Source organism: Hetaerina americana, unplaced genomic scaffold (genome assembly GCF_022747635.1).
Source record: "Hetaerina americana unplaced genomic scaffold, ioHetAmer1.1.p SCAF_42, whole genome shotgun sequence".
Taxonomy (NCBI): domain Eukaryota; kingdom Metazoa; phylum Arthropoda; class Insecta; order Odonata; family Calopterygidae; genus Hetaerina; species Hetaerina americana.
Genome location: NW_027287008.1, coordinates 1932945 through 1954053, shown reverse-complemented (window position 1 = coordinate 1954053; position 21109 = coordinate 1932945). Strand labels below are relative to the sequence as shown.

At 43.1% G+C, this 21109-nt stretch overlaps 1 protein-coding gene across 1 annotated transcript in view; it reads right to left on the bottom strand.

Moving 5' to 3' along the window:
- The window catches only part of LOC139692857 (E3 ubiquitin-protein ligase MIB1-like), a 142477-nt gene that overhangs the window by 57827 nt on the left and 63541 nt on the right, over window positions 1-21109 (bottom strand). The window lies entirely within an intron of this gene.

The following is a 21109-nucleotide window of genomic DNA, read 5'->3' as shown; positions in this document are numbered from 1 at the left end:
TGTGAATCCCCTAGACTATTCCGACGAGGGGGGGGGAGTCATTACGTCGCGATGGGAGGAAATTACTTGCGACGACGTTGAGAAGTAATTGAGAATTGAGGGCGGTGGAGGGGAAGAGAGGGAAAGGGTGGGGTGAGAGAGGGAAGGCCGGAGGAGGAAAAAATATATAATAATGACGATTTAAAAAAACATAAGCGAGGGATGAATCGCAATAGGGGTGGTGGGAATGGGGAGGAGGAGGTGCGTGCGCGATCGTGAAAGAGAGTGCGTGCGGGATGATGGGGGAGGAGAAAGAGAAGAGTACGGAGGAGAGCGAGAGATGATACCGTGGGTCGGGGGGGGGGAAGTAAAGGGGGGGAAGGCTGCGAGGAATGTGCTGCTTCGAGACGACGGAAAGAGACGGGAGGCAGGGAGTGGGTGGAGGGGGCACGGAAAAGGAGGGGGCGGAGTAGGGAGGGGGGAGTAGGGATGGAAAGGGAGAGAGAGGGATGCCAGACAGCTGTTCTCGCTCTGAGCTCATCATCGCCTTATTTGGAAGCGATAGGGAGGGTTAGAGCGGGTTTGGGGGAGGAGGCGGCGGACCCCCGCTCTCGCATGGCGAGAGAGAGAGGGAAGGGCGTGCTGGCCTGCGAGAGTGTTAGTGTACTCGAGGGAGCGGACGGATGCGGGGGGTGTGGAAGATGAGAGTAGAGGCGAGAGGCAAGGGGGGAAGAGGCAAGGGAGGTTGCGGAGGAGGGCTGCTTAGTAGGGGGTGCGCGGGATGGATGAATGAGCGCGCGTGAACGGACGGGAAAGATGAAATCGTGTGGGGAGCTCTGGTTGGTTTCCACGGGAGTCCATTCTACTGGGTTCCAGGGTGGGACGCAGTTAAGATTTGAACGTGGGGAGGCGCTAAAAATGATTTGAGTAAGGGTTCACGAAATAAATAACGAAGCCTGATGTGTCACGCGGAGAAACATACACGACCTGATGCACGCGACAGGTGAATAAAATCGAAATTTACATTTCCCGAAATTTGCGACCTTAATTTCCTTGGACATTATTCAGGGGGAAGATTGATTTTCCCTCAAACTCGGGGAGAACTCAGAATCGGATCCAATATGACTGGGTCATTATGGAATATTCTCCATCCTACCACGTCCTAAGTGAAACGCTCCCTTCCGCCCTGGGACCACCTCGTTCGTTTGGTGGAGAAAATGCTGATCGTGGTGGTGCGGTGCTAAATTTGGGCTTCGACTGGAATATGACCCAATTCCCTTCTGAAATTCGCGAAAAAGCTTTCGTGTGACGGCTGCGTTGTGTGACGTTGCGTCTTCTCGCAAAAGAGAAGAACGATTCCGTCGCTCAGCTCTTCCGAAATTTCACGAAGTACTCACCCCATTGTAATGACGGAAATCTTCGACCGACGGTTAACGCAAGGAAACTCATCGGCCCGCGAAATATCATCATCGGACTTGGAATTCAACGGTGAGCCTTTGCACAGTTCTTCCGCCTGTGCAGTGCCCATTGAACAGCTGAGATACATAACTTACAACAATTTTCGATTGCTAGGGGAGAAGTTCCATTTTTCTCAAAGTTTACGTCATATCTGCACATAAATTGCGCAGGATAATTTGATGAAGCTTTTCTCCGTGGGAAGACCACAGTGGAAAACGGAGGGTGAAACTCATTTTTTCATCTCAGATTGTTATAAATACTCGGTGAAATGATTCTAACAAATATTTTCCCTTTAACACGACAATGCATGCAAAATGAAAATTCCATTCATCGAAAAATGCCTGCTCAATATGGTGGCGTCATTGGTTCCTCTGAATAATCAACGAAGGTTGAACTTACACAGCGGCGACGCCGGGGGAAAAATATACTTTACAGCACCCGCGAAGCGTGAAATGAAAAGGAAGACATGATTCATTTTTAAACGCGTTATCTGCAGTGCTAGCGAAGGGCGTTTAAAGTTTAACGGCGTGGGGCGGGCGATGAAAATGGAAGAGGGATGGACCCTGAGGAGTGTGAGCAAACCATGCGTACCATTGAGGAAGCAACTAGAAACGAGGACACACGCAAAGCGCTTCGATTCATTGGAAAACAAAACACGGAGGACAATCGGGAAAGTTTCACGCGCGTGGATATCAAATGAAAAATAAACACCCTCGAACATTCTTCCGACCGTGATTTATTAAACGGAAATTATTCCAGCGACAATATTCATAGAATAATAGTACGTGCATACGGGCTACGTGCGTAATTTTCCAAAATTGAGTGACGGCGACCCTTGGAACAGACTGCCCATTTACGGAATAGAGTCGCTCTATAAACATTAATAATACTAAAATATTCACGGATAAATTGAATAGAGGCTGTCATCAGTGTGGATGAAATGCGTGATGTGTGGCGATGAATACCGGGGAAATCAGCGAAGTGTGAACATTGAAATGCGGATTCAGAATACTGAAAGATAAATGAATAACATATAAAGAGATTATTTGCTCCAATGGGAACCATCCTTTCAAAAAAATAAATGTTTTAATGAATTCACTGGGTTCCATTATATTCCATCCACTGATAAATCGGAAACAGGATGGAAATCGTTTATGGATTTGCTCTAGATCACATCAAATGCAGATGGGAATCAAATTTTGGACTTGTCGCTTTGTCAGTGTATGCGTGGAATATTACGAGGGAATCAAATGCGGATACAGTTGGCTCCGGGGAAAACGCGCTCGATACGAAGATCGCTGGTTTGAATATCACGTGCTGTTCTATCACTAAGCATATCTGTTCTAGTCGCTTCCACAGTACAATATGGAATCAGCCGCTGGGGAACTTTGAAAGTCTACGTGAGACAGCTGCAAAGGAAAAAGCACGTAGAACTGAAATTGCGGAGCGAGAGAAAGCCGTGGAAACTCGAACATAATGCGAGTGGATTTCACAGGACATTTTGCAAAACCCAACTTAACCTAAGCGAAACGCACATGATACCGACCCCGGTGACCCCTCTCGTGCCTCGACAAACGTCCACAACTAAATAACGCGGTGCGTACCTACCCGCAAATGAAACACCGTCAATCCCCAATTAAGGCATCTGGGGGCACGCTTGGCAATTCGCGGGGCGGCATCACAAAGTGGCATTTGACTTGCTGATTGGTCGGCAGCCGAGGGGTAATCTACAATTCTGCTCGGTCGGCACGGCGGAGCTTTTGGCAGAGCCAAGTTTCGAGAACTTAATGCCATCGCAATGTAACTCCGACCGCGGGCGGCGGGGTTTCGTATAGTGTGCTTCCGCCTGAACATTGAATTTGTCGCGTTTGGACGTGAAAAGCAGCGCGAGGGGCGGAGCGTATGCGACCACCGAGCGGCGTAATAGTCGATTTATCAATTTCGTTCAGCGTGATCACGGGAGTTGAGAAATTAAGGGACGGGTTTAATGCGACCCGCAGCGGCGGCGATGCTTGTGGTTGGGGGCGACGAAAGGTAGGCGCGCACTGTGACCCCAACGGCCCTTAAGGGAGGAGTGATAACGAAATGCAAATGCTGACCAACCAATGTCCTATATAGCGAGGAAGTCTCCACACCGTCCCCGCACATGAGGTGCTCTTACCGAGACGTGTCCTTAAACATTTTCATCCACGTCCGAAACCTGGAGCCCCTGAGCCTTATTATCCCGAGTCGTTTTCGTTGAACCACACCTTGGCAAAGAATTTGTTTCGCGACAGGATGCGGGAGCGAACTCGGGATGAACAATAGATGCAGCATAAAAAGCAGTAGAAGATTTCGTAACTACGTCAGTGAGAGCTAAAATAGTTGGAAACGGCAACAACAAAGGGCGATGATACGAAATCCAATAACTAACATTAATTCAAGTAACATTTGAACTATGAAAGCATGTTCTCAACAGAAATCTGAAAGTATCTATTCTTATAATAATAATAATAATAATATTTGACTACTTTTCACGTGGGCAGTTCAACTTACAAATCTATCGCAATCCCAGAGAATATAACGTCCTGATTGAACAGTAAAGTTATGCTCGGTTATTCTTTGACTCCGAAACATCTTTATGACGGGAATCGACTGCAGTAGTGTCAACACACTTCCTATTTTCAGTGGCGGGAAAACAGTTGAAGACAGTCTCCGCCAATACAGGTTCTTATGCAACTAATGGGGCTTTTCAAAGTCTACCGTTATTTTTCACCAGCGGCTTAAGTGGGTGGCATCACGAATAATGGTTTTAGGAATTTTATTACTTATGAGCTCTTTGAGAACATCTTTCGAGTGTGTGTGTAGGCGCGAGTGCTAAAGAGTAGTGAGAATTTCATCACGCCCACGATGAAATTGTTACGACATGCTCTATGAATGCCACTTGATTCCGCGAAAACTATCGATTCAATTTTACTAGAAGAATAATTTAAAATTTCCAATGAAAGCGGTCATGGTTTGAGGAGGTTTCCTTTAACGTCGTTCAGCCGTAACCAATTAATTCATTCAGGGATAACACATCCGATATTCAAATTTTGAATTATTTTACTGCCCGTGGGACAGCACACAATGTTTCTTAGGGAAGTAATGGATTTATAAGGGAGGACGACGAGATAGCGTCTCCACGCTTGGAGATCGGCTTACTTCCACACTGATTTTTGCTTATTTTAACTTGAATTCCTTTACTTAGACTGTGTCATGACGGGACTGATTGGACAATCATGATCATCTTTGCGTAAATTTACAGTTTTCAGAAGATGGCCGAGTATCATATAATATTAATTAAGGTGTCCTAATGATAGTTTTTTTTCCAACGACATTTTTCAAATACAGAGAGAAATATAAATTAAATAAATTGAAGTAATTTAAGCAAAGCAACGACCTCTGAATCATAAAGACTTCTAGAATCTCCAGCAAGTTGAATTTCTACCAATTTATAATTCGATATCGCCACACAAACATTTTCACGAGAACGCGGAGGAATGCAAGTTATAGCTGTCCAATAAGAGAGAAGGAGAAAAGGGTTAGCAACAAAACAATGCCGGCGATGTAGACAGAGGTTAAGTGGGCATGAATGGTGCCCCGTAGGATCAAATAAAAAAATGGGAGTCTGTTCATACTGCCAGTGCCATCAAATCAATCAAATTATTGATATTTGGAGTGTAGGATGGGGTTTGGCACTGGGTAAGTGATCAAGTCGCACGGCCGCAGTTAGCCTCTGCTTTTACAGAAGTGCTTTCCATTATTTGATCATGTTGAGATTCCATCTTAGTTCGTTAGCCTCGCGCCACATGATTGCAGGCAGACATGTTGTCATTTCACGCCGCTCAATCACTAAATAACAACGCCCGCTTTCCGGTTTAACGCGGACTGGCATTCAATAATTGGGTGCGTGAACACATATTGCTGTGTTATGGTATTGCGGTATGCATGGAATTTCATTTTTTTATTCAAATAACTATCTGCTTTATTGTTTTTGTTCTTATTAGAAGGGTGGAGGGCAATGCTTCCCTTGAACTCTCTGTTTCCAGTGCCACGATCTCTCATGACAATGATTATGGAGCATGCTCTGCATTAAACGGTGCATGTAATGAGCTACTACTACCTTGATCAAAAAGTTCCCGGAATAACCACCGTGTGGCGCTCCCATCGTTCCGATTTGAGTTCTGTTTTTTTTGTTAAATTGGTACATCTGTTGTTGATATTCCCTTTAAATCTTAGTGTCATAACTTGACATTTGCAAAAGTTACGTAGCCAAGAGTACATCTATCTCTGTGTGTGTTGGCGATTTTTTACAATTTCAGAAATGGATTTAAATTTGCAACAACGAACTTGTATTAAATTTTGCGTAAAAAACGGATTTAGTGGCGCACGGACGTTGGAAATGTTGGAAAAGTGTTTCGGCAACGATTCTCTAAAAAAAACGGTCGTTTACCAGTGGCACGAGCGGTTCAGAAGTGGTCGTGAGTCAATCGAAGATGATGAACGCAGTGGCAGACCATCGACATCGAAAGTCGGTGAAAAAATTGATAAAGTAAAAGAAATGTTGGTCAATAACCGCAAATTAACCATCAGAGAAATAGCGGAGGACTTGAACATTGCCTATGGATCCGCCCAAGACATTGTGGTTAATGATTTGGGTTTCCGTCGTGTAGCAGCAAAGTTGGTGCCAAAAGACCTCAATTTCATGCAAAAAAGAGACCGTGTTGACGTCGCAAAAGACATGATTTGCGAGGCTGAATCCGATCCCACATTCATCAAAAGGATCATTACTGGAGACGAGACGTGGGTTTATGAGTACGACACGCAATCCAGACATCAGGCAAGTGAATGGCGTTCACCAAATGAGCCGAGACCAAAAAAACCACGTCGTTTTCAGTCAAAAAAGAAGGCAATGCTGACGGTTTTCATGGATTACAACGGTGTAGTGCATCATGAATTTTTGCCAGAAGGCCAGACAGTAAACAAAGAGTATTATTTGGGCGTTATGAGACGTTTGCGTGAAGCAATTCGCCGAAAGAGACCAGAAATGTGGGCAGAAAACTCGTGGATTTTGCACCATGATAACGCACCGTCGCACAGTGCTATCATTATTCGTAATTTTTTGACGAAAAATGCAACAAATACCATCCAACAGCCACCGAATTCACCTGATTTGGCTCCCTGTGACTTCTTTCTGTTCAATCGAGTTAAAAAACCATTACGGGGAACGCGTTTTAGCAGCCGAGAGGAAGTAATGGAAAAATCGCAGGAAGCACTGATGGACATACCGAAAACCGAATATAAAAAATGTTTCGAGGATTGGATCAAGCGCTGGCATAAGTGTGTTGCAGTCGATGGGGATTACTTTGAAGGGGACAATATAGATTTAGATGAATAAACTTGTATTTTTAATTTTCTGAATAAATTCCGGGAAATTTTTGATCAAGGTAGTATTTTCAGGAAACCATTCCGATAAAATGCGTTTAACCCTCGCTGCTTTCATCTTGGTTTCTATTCTCAACGAGTTTTGCATAATTAAAAAAACTGCGGGAGATGCCACGACAGCAACTTCTGACGGAGTCATCCGCTAATGCATATAATTTTGAAGTGTAAAAATCATTCGCCTTAACCGGGATCCGGATCCTCTTGAATGATTAAAAAAATCTCAAGGCAAAAAGGAACTTTAAAGGAATAAAACGCCGGAATCACACTGCCAAAATCATTCGCCTCGACCGAGATTTTAACCGGGATCCCATGATTTCGATATGCATGTATGCACGATATTTTTCAATTACATCTAGTTCTTTTAAAGCCTCTAGAAATTCAGAGTTGAATGAAACACCTCGGTAGCTTAATCGCCTAGAGCACCCTGCCAGAAAGCGAAGGCTCTGGGTTCGAATCCCAGGCGAGAAGAATGATTTTGACACTGTGAAATGCCTCCATGTTAAGGCACATTAGAGGAGGACTCCGTTAAAGAAACTGTCGCGGCATTTCCCGAAGTGTTTTGAACCCATAAGGATAGACCCCCACAGTAAATCAAGCAAGAAATCTGACCGCACCAACCAGGAGTGTCTTCGGCGATGAAGAAATTGCCAATTCCTACTATAGAAAGAGATTTCGAAAAATAGTAGTGGTACGTATATTTTTCTCGCTTGATAATTGGGATGAGCCCAAAGCGCTCACGAGCTAAAGCCACGACAGCTTATCTTTTATTTCTTCATTCAGGACACTTCTCGTGAATCGTGCGTCGCCGACTTTTGGTTTGTCATTATAGATTTCATGTTTTCATTGAAATAAACTATTATAAAATCTTAGACAAGAGTCGAGCCCGACATCTTCGGCCTGTAGTGGTGGAGGGGTTTTACCCATCAGACTAACCCATCCGCCGCACGCTCATTAACGGCTTAGCGTAGGGAAAAGGGGTGATACAGGAGAGCATTCACGCCAATGATGCTCGGCTCCTTCACTGAATGACCTGAAAATGCACAAATGCACCTTTCGGCTATCATTTAAAACGGCATCCATTTGTTTCCCGTCGATCACGTTTCCAAAAAAAAAAATAACTGCTCTCCGATATGAAGCACCCCCTCGAAGTTCTTCGCTAACGACACTTCAGATTAATGATGTCAGGAGGCGGCGGCGGCTGGGTTTTCGGGATAGTTGGGCTGCCATTTTAGCGGAGGCCGTTCACCCGAGCAACCTCCCCCCATGCATTACGTGCCGACACCCCCGCGCTCGCGACATCCAATTTCGAGCGGAGTGAAATCGTTTTTGGTGCGCAAGATGACTACCACGGATGCCGACAATGGTCGAAGACGCAAAACCAAATATCATCACACATCAATTTTCGAACTTATTGGAATAGAAAGGACTACTGACTGATAAAGGACTTTACAATATAGATTAAACTTATTAAAAACTTTTAAAGATGGATCCTTTTCCGATGACATCAAGAACATAACACGAACCCCAACGTATTACGGGCGGAGGGATCACGAATATAAGATTAGAGAGATTGACTACAAGACTGACAGGTTTAAATGGTCATTTTTTCCAAGAACAATAAGAGACCAGAATGCTTGTAATCGAAATCCCACAGGAGCCGGCTCGACATAATAAGTATTAACCCTAAAAGTTAGCGACTGTGTATGGTTATACGATTATATTTATATATTTTTTTTGCAGGTTTCCCTTACCTTTCCCCATCCAGTTGGAAAACCCTAACCCCCTCATCCCTTACCCTTTCCTCCTGATGCTGCACCCCCTGCCACACACCTTTTTGGCGGCTTGAAGGGTATTGATGTAGATGTACTGTTACCACTTCTCCTGTGTGATAAATCTGCAAGCCACAGCCAGGGTGCGTGGCGGAGGGCGATTCTAAAGCAGGCATGTAGCATGGGAGTTGTCTTGCTCAACTGTTAATCGCCAATATTTATGTAAACATATTTGAAAAATTAGATATGTTAATTACAACTAGATGAACTACGCAATCTGAGGGTAAAATAATTCTCAACGAATATGAGACCAGCTCCTAGTAACAAGAAACAAAATACAATAAGGGTTAGATAAATAGTGATAACATGCAGTGCTGCTTATAAAAAATACTTTTCCCTCCAACGCAGTCGTTTGCAGTCATTCTGGTCTCTATATCATTCGTGGTAAAAATGATATTAAAACCTGTCGTTTTTACACTTGATCAATCTGATTTCATGCTCCCTTGCACCTCCGTACAATGGGACTAAATATAAATTCTCAAAGTCATCACTAAATAACTGTTTGGTCAGGAAATGAAATTACATCAATGATTAAAATATCAAATAAATTCCTAAATTTATTTGTCCGTCGACCTCCGATTACAACACGGACGGAATTCTTCGTTGGCGGTCAACAGTCCGTTCTTTGATTCTACTTCACGAAGGCACTCATAGGTCTAAAGGTCTCACTTTTTACGCATCCCCGCCACTCAAAATTTAAGTGATTAAGAAATTACATGAGAGGAAAGGATATGAAATATTTGATTTAGGGCGCTCCAATTTCGATTCCTTGAAAGCACAACTTAAGATGGCAATGTCATGCCGAAACTGAGTTTTGAATGAAAGGGTGTGAATGGAAAATGGATAAAAAGTCAATTATGCTGGATATGCACAAATTACGACAATATGAGGGCCGAGTTGATCTTATTTGATTCGACGATAAGATTGGAATGCGTTTGAACTCTCTTTTCCAGTTGTATTTCCATTCGTGCAAAATATAATCTCGATCCAAGAATCCTTATCACCACCCGTGAGTTCGAATGCAGCCCAAAGCCCCCGTCTCTCCGTCCGAATGAACCTACGGCCTGCGTAAATGGACCAGTGTGGGGCCTGACCACTGGATATCTATCACGAGATGGGAGATATGTGTTTGGGGCAAACGGGGGGGACGAGGGGGGGAAGGGGGAGAGCCTGCACGGCACACAACTAGTGTTGTCACACCAATCTCCCCGCCTCCGTATGTGGTCGAGCGTGCAGCTGCCGGGAGACGCTCCCTAGAGTGTGTGTGTGTGTGTGAGCGCGCAAGACTAACTACGTAAATGGGGGATGGGGGGAGGAGGCATAGGGGGAGGGAAATGGCGGAGGGGGGGGGGAGGGAGAGACGTATTGAGTGCAGGGGGGGACCGAGAGGGAGCAGGGGAGGGGCGCAACCCTTTTTTTCCTCTCCACTTGATTCCGAGCGGCAGCAACTGCCGATGCAGGGGGTTGATGGGGGCGAGGGAAGAGGCGGAGAAAGTGACTGGGGGGGGGGGGCAAGGATGAGACGCGCAAATGTCGAACATCATCTCCCCCGCTAACTTGACGCGCGGTGAGCGAATACGAAGGGCGCCCGTGTGCACTGAAACCTTCGGAAGACCGGATATGAGCGTTTACTGGTCAAAAAACCTTCTCGCACCGCAGAAGTTGAACACCTTCAGGTGGTACATTGACTAACTTGTATGGAATGAAGGAAGGTAGAAAGTATAGTACGTAGAAATAAAAAAATGGCTCATTGAAATATGGGGAGTTTAAATTAAGCATGATGGCAGTTTAAAAGGCTAGCGCAAAAATTAGAACTACTTAATTCTCTCTTTAAATCATTTTTGCGTTTGAACATGGCTTCCTTTCAGGCTTTAACCGTTTGTAAGCTGGGATATTTCTTATGTGGGTTAGGGTAATTTCAATGATAAATCTTACCACCATCACGTAATCCATCATTCAATTTATGAACACAAAGAGAACACACAAAAGATTTGTTTTCATACTAATCTAACACGAAATAAATTCTACTTCATGCTTCTTGACCCAGAGGATGACAAAGCGGAAAACGCAACTTATAAGTCTTATTTGAATCTGAAAAGGTCGGAGAAATAAGATAGGTCATGAATAACGACGTATGCATTTCGAAACGGGAATTAATTGTCACATGGCGCAATACTGCATTGTTTTAAGTTTTACAAAACAAGGGAAAACATCGACTACTAACGAATAATGCAGGCATTCCTTCAAACCTCGTATTGCCATGATCTTCCAAACTCAAGTGTATCCTATCGTGATATGGAGAAGATGTATTCACCATATTGGGTCCTTGGAGCGTAGCTTTGAAATGGGTAAATCTGATAGTTAAATTTCATTTAACGAGAAGTTGTTATGACAAACGACTAGGTCCCAATGCGGGTCAACTCCAATGCATTCCATAAGGAAAAAATGGAACCGTGGAAAATTCATCAAGGGATTTTCTGATAGGCAAAGGTGTGGGGAAGGGGTATTCATACTTTAATAATTTGTATTTAAATTGTATTTTGTATTGTTTTGTTTTGTATTTGAGTCTTAATAGGACGGGCAATGGCTAGGAAAAATGTAATCGCGGAAAAACTTCGCTGGGATTTCATTTCAAGGAATTCGGTAAAGAATCTAAAAGGAGGGTTCAAGACTTCGCTCGATAAAAAAGTGAAGCAGGTGCACTTCAACCTCAAAGCACGTCGAGAGCGGGGGACGTTAGGCATGAAGCAGAGGGTCCTGACTGGGCTGCAGAATGACAGTCGGCCTACTCTGAATCTCGCTAGAGGTAACGTAAGTGGATCAACCAACTCATATATATATATATATACACACACACACACGAGGGTCATCCGGAAAGTAGTACCCGTTCGTGAAATAAAGACACAAAAGTAAATATTAACAAACATAAAAAAATTTATTTGAAAGAGGATACTTTAAACTACTTCTCAACATAATCTCCAAGCAAATTAAGGCATTTGTCATAACGTGTGACAAGTTTCTGTATTCCTGCTGCATAGTCCTTCGCCGCCAGCTCATTGAGATACGCGAGGGACCCATCTTGCACAAATTTTTGCATAATGCAGATGGTGTTTAACAATTTCATGAACAATTGTTCGAGAAACATTGGGAAAATGCTCACAGATGTCATCAATTGTGACGCGCCGATCGTTCCTCACGAATTCGTCAACTGAGCTCACCAGTTGGTCTGTAATGACAGACGGTCTCTCCGAACGCTCATCGTCGTGTGTGTTCCCCCTCCCCATGTTGAAGTTGCGACACCACCGCCGAACAGACGACTCGTCCATTACATTGTCTCCATACACCTCCTTTAATTGGCGATGAATATCACATGGGCGAACGTTTCTTGCATTGAGGAATTTAATCACTGCCCTCACTTCACAACTGGCGGCGTTCTCAATTTTTTTAAACATTGTAAACAATCACAGAAACAACACAGGCAATGCTAGCGTCACGCAACTTGGCTCAGAGAAGGCAGACAAGCCACTGAAGCTATCTGACCTCGTCCAGCGGCTACTCGCGTCGTCAGCACTTCATGCGGCACGAACGGGTACTACTTTCCGGATGAAACCTCGTGTATATACACACACATATTAGAGTATCGCATTCTCATTATGCAGCAGCCAGTGAACCAGGAATCCTCTCCTCACTGATTGCTGACAAAAGTAGAGCCTATGAGACAAAAGTAGAGGCCTATTGGAGGAATTAGCGGAAGTGCAAAAACCTTTATCGCAATTATCTTTTCATTCGAATTATATGCACGACAAAAGAAGGGTATGAGTTTCTCAAGGCGGACTTATATAAAGAATGGAGAAAGTGGATAAGGTTGAGATTTGAAGCTCTGTTGAAAATTAAATACCAATAGCTGATCGAAGGCAGAAGGGGCATTGTCGTGACATAGAATTTGCTCGTATAATTAATCATGTAGGTACGCTAGTTTTTAAAAATAACAATCAAGTAAGGAAATAATTCAATGTATACTAAACAATTTCCAGCACATATTGTTGCCAACTCGTTAAATTTACGTATCCATTGACTTTGAAACGAATGGTTGTCATCACACAAGAATATCTCAGTTTCTACTCTCCATTGTCTTTCGATGAGCACCCATTGAGACTTCCTTCCTTCGGATGTACGAGGAAGGAAGTCTCAGGGGGAAGTCTCGTATATAAAATAAATATAACTGTATTCAATTTGAAAAAATTCATGTTTGCCTGCACAACTGGAAACTGTTCAGATAAGAGTAATCAGATGTAATTGAATTAGGCTCGAAATAGTAGACTTCCGTTTCGTTACTCTGGAGTCCTAAGCAGCCCACGCACTATCCAAGGTGGGTCAGCGGTGGCAATATCCCCATCGAGCTCTTTCAGACACATGCTTATTCTCAACATCAGCGCAGTCGTCGCAAAAAAAATCCGAAATCAGAAGCCTCATAGCTCGGGATAGTTCATTGACATGCCATTTTGAGACTTCTCAGAATAGTATCCTTCCGTTAGAGAATATCTTCAGGAGAAGGGCTGCTACGATTTATGACTTCTTCAACACAAAGATGTGACGGGGGTTTCTTAAGATTGCAGTTAATTGATCAGCCGGTATCTTTTCTTACGGCTGAGCATAGGCTCATTCTCCAACACAAAACTTCTACTCACGGTCGCCAATCACCTCGTCGATTTTTCACATAAAACCGAAGAGTACCTGAACACATATCGAGCACAGTTCGAAGACATTTTTGAGTTCAAACCCCAAGACCCACGATATTTATTAGTAAAATATAAATGTTTATATAATATCTTTACGCGTTTTATATGTTCGACGGTCTATGTTGATCTCGCCCACTAATCGTACTTTGGTCAAGGAAAGGTGGTACTGGCCTTACAATGACCACCGATTAGACTAACGAAACAGCTAAATACAAAATATACATCGGATATTCTTGAAAAAAAAACATAATTAGGAGTGTATTCTTTCTAGTCACAAGGGCGTTAGAACACAGCCACGTTTGCGAAACTTTTTTTCCGGAAGTTTCCCCGCTCCACACGTAACCAAAGATGATTACCATTCAGTCCCAAACCGGCGTCAATTATCGCCTAATCAAATCGATTCGGTACATCTCGTCACTGTTTTCATATGACGGTGAGTGCCTGCTACAATCATAAATCATGAGCCCCGCCAAATAAAAGCAAAATACACTTCCAAACTGACATAGGTCAGCGACCACGATGACAGGATTTTCCAAACTAATTAACATGACAACCTGAACAAAAATTGCAGATCTCACAAGTACGAATGCATAATATTGTCCAATTATGTCTCATCATAGAATAAAGCCATCTAATAGAGGTCACTGTTGCCTAGGGTCTAACATAAAAGAGTATCTTGTCCTCTGCAGGAGGACATCGTCTATGCGTTCGTACAGGTCCCGAGCTTCCCTGCTTATGAATCACATTAATTTTAGATTTATTCCTCTTAATCATACAAAGATAAGTATATGTAAGAAATCACATAACACTTCAGTATATGACGTTTCTATGGGCTCAGAATGACATCTCTAAACTCATTCATCATTCGATTTCAAATATTTACAAGCGACAGATGTTTCTATGCTGCACCCGCTAAGACCCAAAATTAATATCACTTAATAAAACTACAAAATCTACGAGAAATTGACATGAAGCGACGAGTGGAAGGGAAATTAACACGAAGAAACAACACACTTAGAATTCTGAGAATTTCTATTTACCCACTCTTCTAGCTTTTTCGAGCAACATTTCAATTTCTCAGATGAACATTTCCGTGAAGACGGTTTATCTGAATATGGATTTCACATTGAAAAGTTGTTATCATACGGTTAATAGCATTATTATATCTAGACTGCAGTACCACAGTTGAAGCCTGTACTTTAAAGTATGTAGTACCATGCAAATGCCGATTATAGAGCGATGTAGGAAAGAAAAATATTCCATCATCTACTATTTTGCAATGCTCAATGATCTTTTGTTTCCTCTATGAAAAAGTTACAGGGTAATTTTTAATTTTCAGTAATGCCAAAAATTTCCGATTTTCCCGCACACATAATACTGGCTCACGATAGGACCCCCTACTGCTTCGCGGAAATGGGAACTCAGCAAGTGACGCGAAACGTGACGCGAGGTCACCGTGAAGAGGGTGACACCAGGATAGGGCCGGGCTTCGCGAGACGGGAGGACGGATGTGCGGATGATATCTTGAGGCTGGGACGGGAGGAGGGCGGGGTAATAGAAATTGGGTGACCTTCGAAAGGTAATAGAGGAGGCGCCGCGGCGGGGAAAAAGATGACGAGAGGGCTCGAAAGGGGGCGCGCATGCCTTGGCCTCCTCCGACAACATGCCCTCTGCTCTATTCTGAGCCCCGGGGGCAACGTAAAGGGGTCGGCGATGAAGTAGTCGGACGGTAGGGCGACGGAAATATCGTCGCCCATGGATTAAGTTAATAGGGCAGAAAGGTCCGAAGGCAAAACGAACTCGAGGCCCCACTGTGGCTGACAAACCGGATTTTTTAACACGTCATATGTTACTAAAGCCCGAGAAGGAAGGGGAACAATGATAAATTGCAACACCCTAATCGATTATCGGGAACCTTTCTAAGGGAATCTACGAAAACACTTATCTCTGTTTGCTACTGGACGCTGATTTACTCTTCTCGCGGGCCCCATTCTGGTAATTTTATGATTTATAAAATTATCGAAAATCACGACACTTTTCACTGCTCATAGGATGATTTTTAAAAGTACCCGAAAAAGGCGACTTAAACGTCGGTATCTTTAGGCGGTACACACCTAATCACAAATTTTATAGTATTCAAATCTATAATGTTTTCAAAGATAAGAAAATGCATTAGAAAAAAAGTGTAATGAGTAAGCGAGGAAAATCGATGTAAAAAAAACTAAGGTTTCCAATAAAGATGAAGGATAAATTAAACGTTAAAATTTCAGAGCATAAACAAGGGCAGGTGGAGCAGTTTACCTACCTTCGAAGTGTTTTTGACCAAGATGGTCAAAGTAGTATGGATATAAGAAGATTTCCTTAAGACAAATCGGCTTATACAAGGAGAGTGTTGACGACGAATCAGTAAGATCAGGAATAAGAATCACGTTAAATAAGAATGTTGGGAAAAGATTTGCGATGGTTTTGACGGAGATTGGCTTAGCGCGGCTTGGATACTTAATTGATGAAGAAAAATGATAGGCGTAGATTGGAGACTTTTGAGATGTGTGTGGGGAAGGATGGGAAGTGTAGAAATGACGGAAAGGAAAAAAACGAAGAAGTAATGGGCATGGAGGGGGAGGAGGAGAGAGGGTTGTTGGGAGAAATACAACGGAGGGAGGGAAGATGGATTCAGAGCATTTTGATTGACGACGACATTTTGTGGATAAATGAGAGAACGTTAAGCAAGAGATGTAGAAATAAACGGAGGTAGAAAGAATGAAGGTTTCATTGTAGTTAGGGGTGTCTTGTTAGGCGGAGCTAAGAAAGGTAACGATGTTAGGATGTCAGAAAGGTAGCGATGTTGTCTGCGTCTATCCAAAACCTATCAAAAACAGTAGACTACCAATGAAATAAATATATTCATGAGGAGTGAGGTACACCATTGGTTAAAGGACTGGGCTTGGCTTGAATTTCCTGGGATACCTCTGGGCATCTTCTGCTTCACCCAAGCTGTGCAATATTTCGGGTAGCCGAATTTCCTGGGAAACCACAGGCGGCACATGGAAAGGAATTAGCACTGCCGGCCTTAGCGTGTAAACTTCGTAAGATGTAAAGCTTAGTGCTAGTTCTTTGAGCCTTACCCTCATTCTAGATGGTATTTCGAATAAAGTCATAGCGATATGCCCCCTTCAACGGTCTCTCGAAACGGACAACCTTCCAATTGAGAGCTTAGTGTTCTGAACTGGGCTGTAGAGCGAGCATAATGAAAATAGAAGGCCAGTTATACTAAATTATCGAATTTATGTTTCTTCTGGAATATGTGTGTGTGGCACAGAATTATCTACATGGAATCCCGATCTCTAAATATCTTCATCGAAAACATTGAGTTGAACACTGTAATCGATGCCGCTGTGCGTGAGCATTTGACAAGGTACTTCACGAGATACTGATACACGAACTAAATGATTATAGTATTGATGAGAAAGTGACAAACTGATTCTAATCCAACCATAAGCAAAACGTAGCGCTCAGCGATTGGCCTTAAAAGTTTCAAATAGTGATGGGGTGAGCTCATTAGAGACGGACATAACTTCAGAGGTGCTTCAGGGAATTGATTTAGGGCCTCTGCTATTCTCAAAATACATTAACGACTTAAGCTACCATGCTAGCATTAACTTTATATTATTTGCAGACGACAAAGTGATTTTAGCAGAGAAATAAGGACACCAGGAGACTGCGGGCTAGTCTAGCGAATTAGACCAGACATCGATTTAGTGTGAGGAATGGGAATTGCAATTAAATATCAGAAAATGCACAAAACTGAAGTTTTGGGGACCAAATTACGCATTTCTACAGTTTATAAGCACTTCCATAGCTTACAGCTCTAGCGGCCAATTAAGGTTGATAGTATTTTCAGGAGTGATTGAGCGCTGAAAATTTACCTTCTCCCATGCCATTAACAGACTTATCGAGAAGGGCACAGAAATTATGGCGAGAGGAAACTGGGAGGCCTTTCGGCTCCCGACGATGAGAGTGTACGAATCGCCTGGCATGTAAAGGAAAGGTACGAGCGATACCCACCAGTCCTGAATAAAAAGTGGATGGGGCAAGTAAAAAAAATGAAACATAAAGGAAATTTAAAAAATCAAGGACAACCAGAGAATGGTCGAAGCGATCTAGTTTTAATAATAATACGTTTATTCACGGCCTCAAGAGTAATGAGACCGGGGATATGATGGCGCCAAAAGATTGGGTCGTAAGACCCGAGTAATTAGTAATCAATGCATTATAAAACTGGATAACTATGGACATAAAGGTGCTACCTTCAGGAAGGTTTGATTTCGACATCTGCTAGCGCTTCGGGTATTTAGGGCTGGTGCATGGCCATTAAGAATCTACTCAGGGCTGCCTCCAATGCTGTATACGCTAATTATTACATTCATGTTGTTATTTAAAAATTGCGGATTTTAAAATAAAATATTCTGATTATACTTTTCATATAGCTCCAGCGTCAAGAACTTTCAGGAGTTCTGTATTCTTCCACATCCAGTCCAAATTAATTACTCTCCCGAATATTTAAAGTACCAGCTGTATAAGGTATTTCCTGAGAAAAAACATAACAGAAATTAAACATGGCATGAAGAAGGAATCAAAGACCCTTAGATAATAGTCCAGATGATGGTACATGGTAGCGAAATTAGTCGACAGTAATAAATTCTTTCCTGTGGAAACGCAGTCTTTGATTCTTTCTTCGTGCATAGGAAATGAGTTTCCACAAAGTATCAGCCTCAACTATCTCTCAAAAAAACTTGAACCCATTATTTCAAACAAACACTCGGGCAGTACTGTGGTTTACATCAATACGGGTTTTGCTTATTTAATAGATAACATTTCTAACAGAATTGGCTAGATCATTGAAAGTAAGTGAATGCACCAACGTTTTTCACCGTATACTAAACTAAATTAAAGAATGTAATCCTCAATTACCTTGGGAGACAGCAGCTTGCCGTCGCTTGGGTGCTCATGTATTTATCGTCTTATATCAACAATCTCACCGCCACCACAGTTAATAACCCGAAAGTTGACTTGATTGGGGAGGGTAGAGCCCACCTAAGTGATAAGAACAACGGCGTGTGAAATTTATAAAGCAGGACAGTGAGTCCAGTTTCCTCCCCTGTGCCGCCAATAGTTTCCCAGGAAGAAATGGTACCCGAAAAAAATCACACAGCTTGGGGAATGAATCTGAGGGTGCCCAGAGGCGTCACTCAAAATCGAATCCTCGGGCCCTCCCGTCAGTAGCCCGGAGCTCAATCCACTGGACTACGACGTTATCTATCCAATACCGTTTCCAAGAACTGCGGGAAGTGCCGCGACACTTACTTCAACTGAGTCATCCGCTGATGTGCACCGAAAATTCATGAATCTCACAGAGTAAATTCCCCGGGATCCTAGTCAAGGCGAATCACTGACACCATGAAATTCCTATATTACAACTGTATGTAATGTAAAATTGGTGCCAGAGAGTTTGAAAGTAACGAGTTCGAAAATAACGAGAGAATAAAAATACCACGATTCAAATATTGAAACACTTGTGTTACACTTTTTTGTTAACTTACTCTGCTTTCTCCAGAGGAACTGTGAAAGATAGCCAATAGTAGGGAAAAGCCTAATTTGAAAACCTGTTTTTGGACGAGAATTTAACTTGATTACAGTTGATGGTGAATACAAAATGACGTCCCTGAAACACGCATTCTGGTTTATCTGGAATGCTATAAACGCTACAGGAATTTTTGCTGTCATCATCATCGACAAGACTGGGAGAAACTGTCAACAAATAACTGCCAGCACGCAAATCCAGCAATTACTTAACACAGCAAGTTAACTCTTTAAACAGAGGCGGAATACATATCTCAACTAACTCGCAGAGAATTTTCTAACACAATCGATAATTCGGCTTCCACAATATTTCATTGAATTAGATACCAATTCAGCAAGGGAAGGGAGATTTTAATGTTTTCCTTTCAGAGTTTTCACATCCAAAAATGGTTTTCTTCCGAAAAAATGGATATTTTAAAATAAATTAAACGTTTTAAAATGACACAAGCCAGGGTACACTTGTAAAACGAATAAGCTTATCAGCCGAAGAAAATACCAGTAACGACAGCTAACATTCCATCTTATTTCAATTTTGATGGACATTCAAGTTAAATTGCTAAATTCTAGGAGCGAATAAAAACTTCAGCAGCTTTTTCAAATATTTTGTGCTACGAAAAGGAAAAACTTATTTTTTAACAGCGATACCCCACGAATTCATGTTTTGTTGGCCATGGGTAATTTACTCAGTGATTCTTGGAGTGAATAGGCAATTGAATAGGGGCGTCGAAAGAGAGATCAGCATGAGACGCTGAAATTTCTGCTGGCGGCACATAAAACCCTTCCCTAAGCACTCGCCCCATTTCAAGAATTACACGAATCCCTCGGTGAAGCGTTCTGCACGGAGAGCGTACATCGAGCGCGGGGAAAAGAAGACCCGGGGTGATTCGAGCGAAGCGACCGATAGGCTCTAAAACGGAGGGGACTTCGGGGAAGAGAGGACTCCTTTCCCAGAAATGAGAGAGAAACGATCAGAAAGAAGACCGGGGAGCGATGCGGGGGACGGGAGGGGAGAGGGGGGGGAGCGTGGCAGGGCGGAAAGACACCCCTCTCGAATTAAGGGATGCTGCTGTTAGCATCGGAAGCCCTGGAACGTCGCTCCGGGGGAGGTTGAGGGAGGCCTTGGGGTGGAGGGTGACGAGAGCGGGGGCGAGGAAGGGAGTGCGGGGAAAGAGAGAACCTTGCCTCCTGCTACGGCCAGCCACGGTCACCATTAAAGAAAAAGGCTAGAACATCTGGTTCTTCTGCGAGACTTGGGGCCGGAGGACCCTCCTCCGAGACTCCCCACCCCCTATTAACATTACTTTCCGAAATAAACACTCGAACAGAGTGCTGAGGGATGCTTCTAAGGCGAACATAAATACGATTAAGAGGGGGAGAAAGACTCCCCGTCCTTTTTCTCTGTATTTAATGCAGGAAAGGGATTAAAAATTTAAAAAGGGACGAAATTAGACTTGGGACCAAATAATGATCTCTCGAGCCTCTCTTCCCAAGGAACCTTAGGATGTTCCGTAGTCTCAATCTCGCCCCAAAATAAAGACGACCATCTATCTATCTTTTCATAAAAGCACAAAGGGGTGAAAGGGGCACCACGGTGCCGCCAATCGGGAACCAAGTCGGGGGGTAAGATGTGACCGGAATGCCTGACAGGGTAATCGCTTCGAGTGAGCGTCCTAAAATAAAGCACAAACATGTTCCTTCAGATATGAGAATGATACGTATGAATTAAGAAACCACAAAGAGATGACTTCAGACACACGAATTAATTAAACTCGTGTGTGTTAACGCTCATGATTGGACGGGCCGACTTCCACTGTTTACGTTGAAACAACACTGACTCTTGACGCGTAATAGAAATTTATAAGGGGCCATTCAAAATACATCTGCAGTAAATTAGTTTTAATAAGCCACTTAAAGCGTGAAAACCGTTAGCATTAGGCAGCGTTCAATAGTAGAGGGCTTTGACTCACAATCTGAATGGCCTTCTTCTTTCTCGGCCTG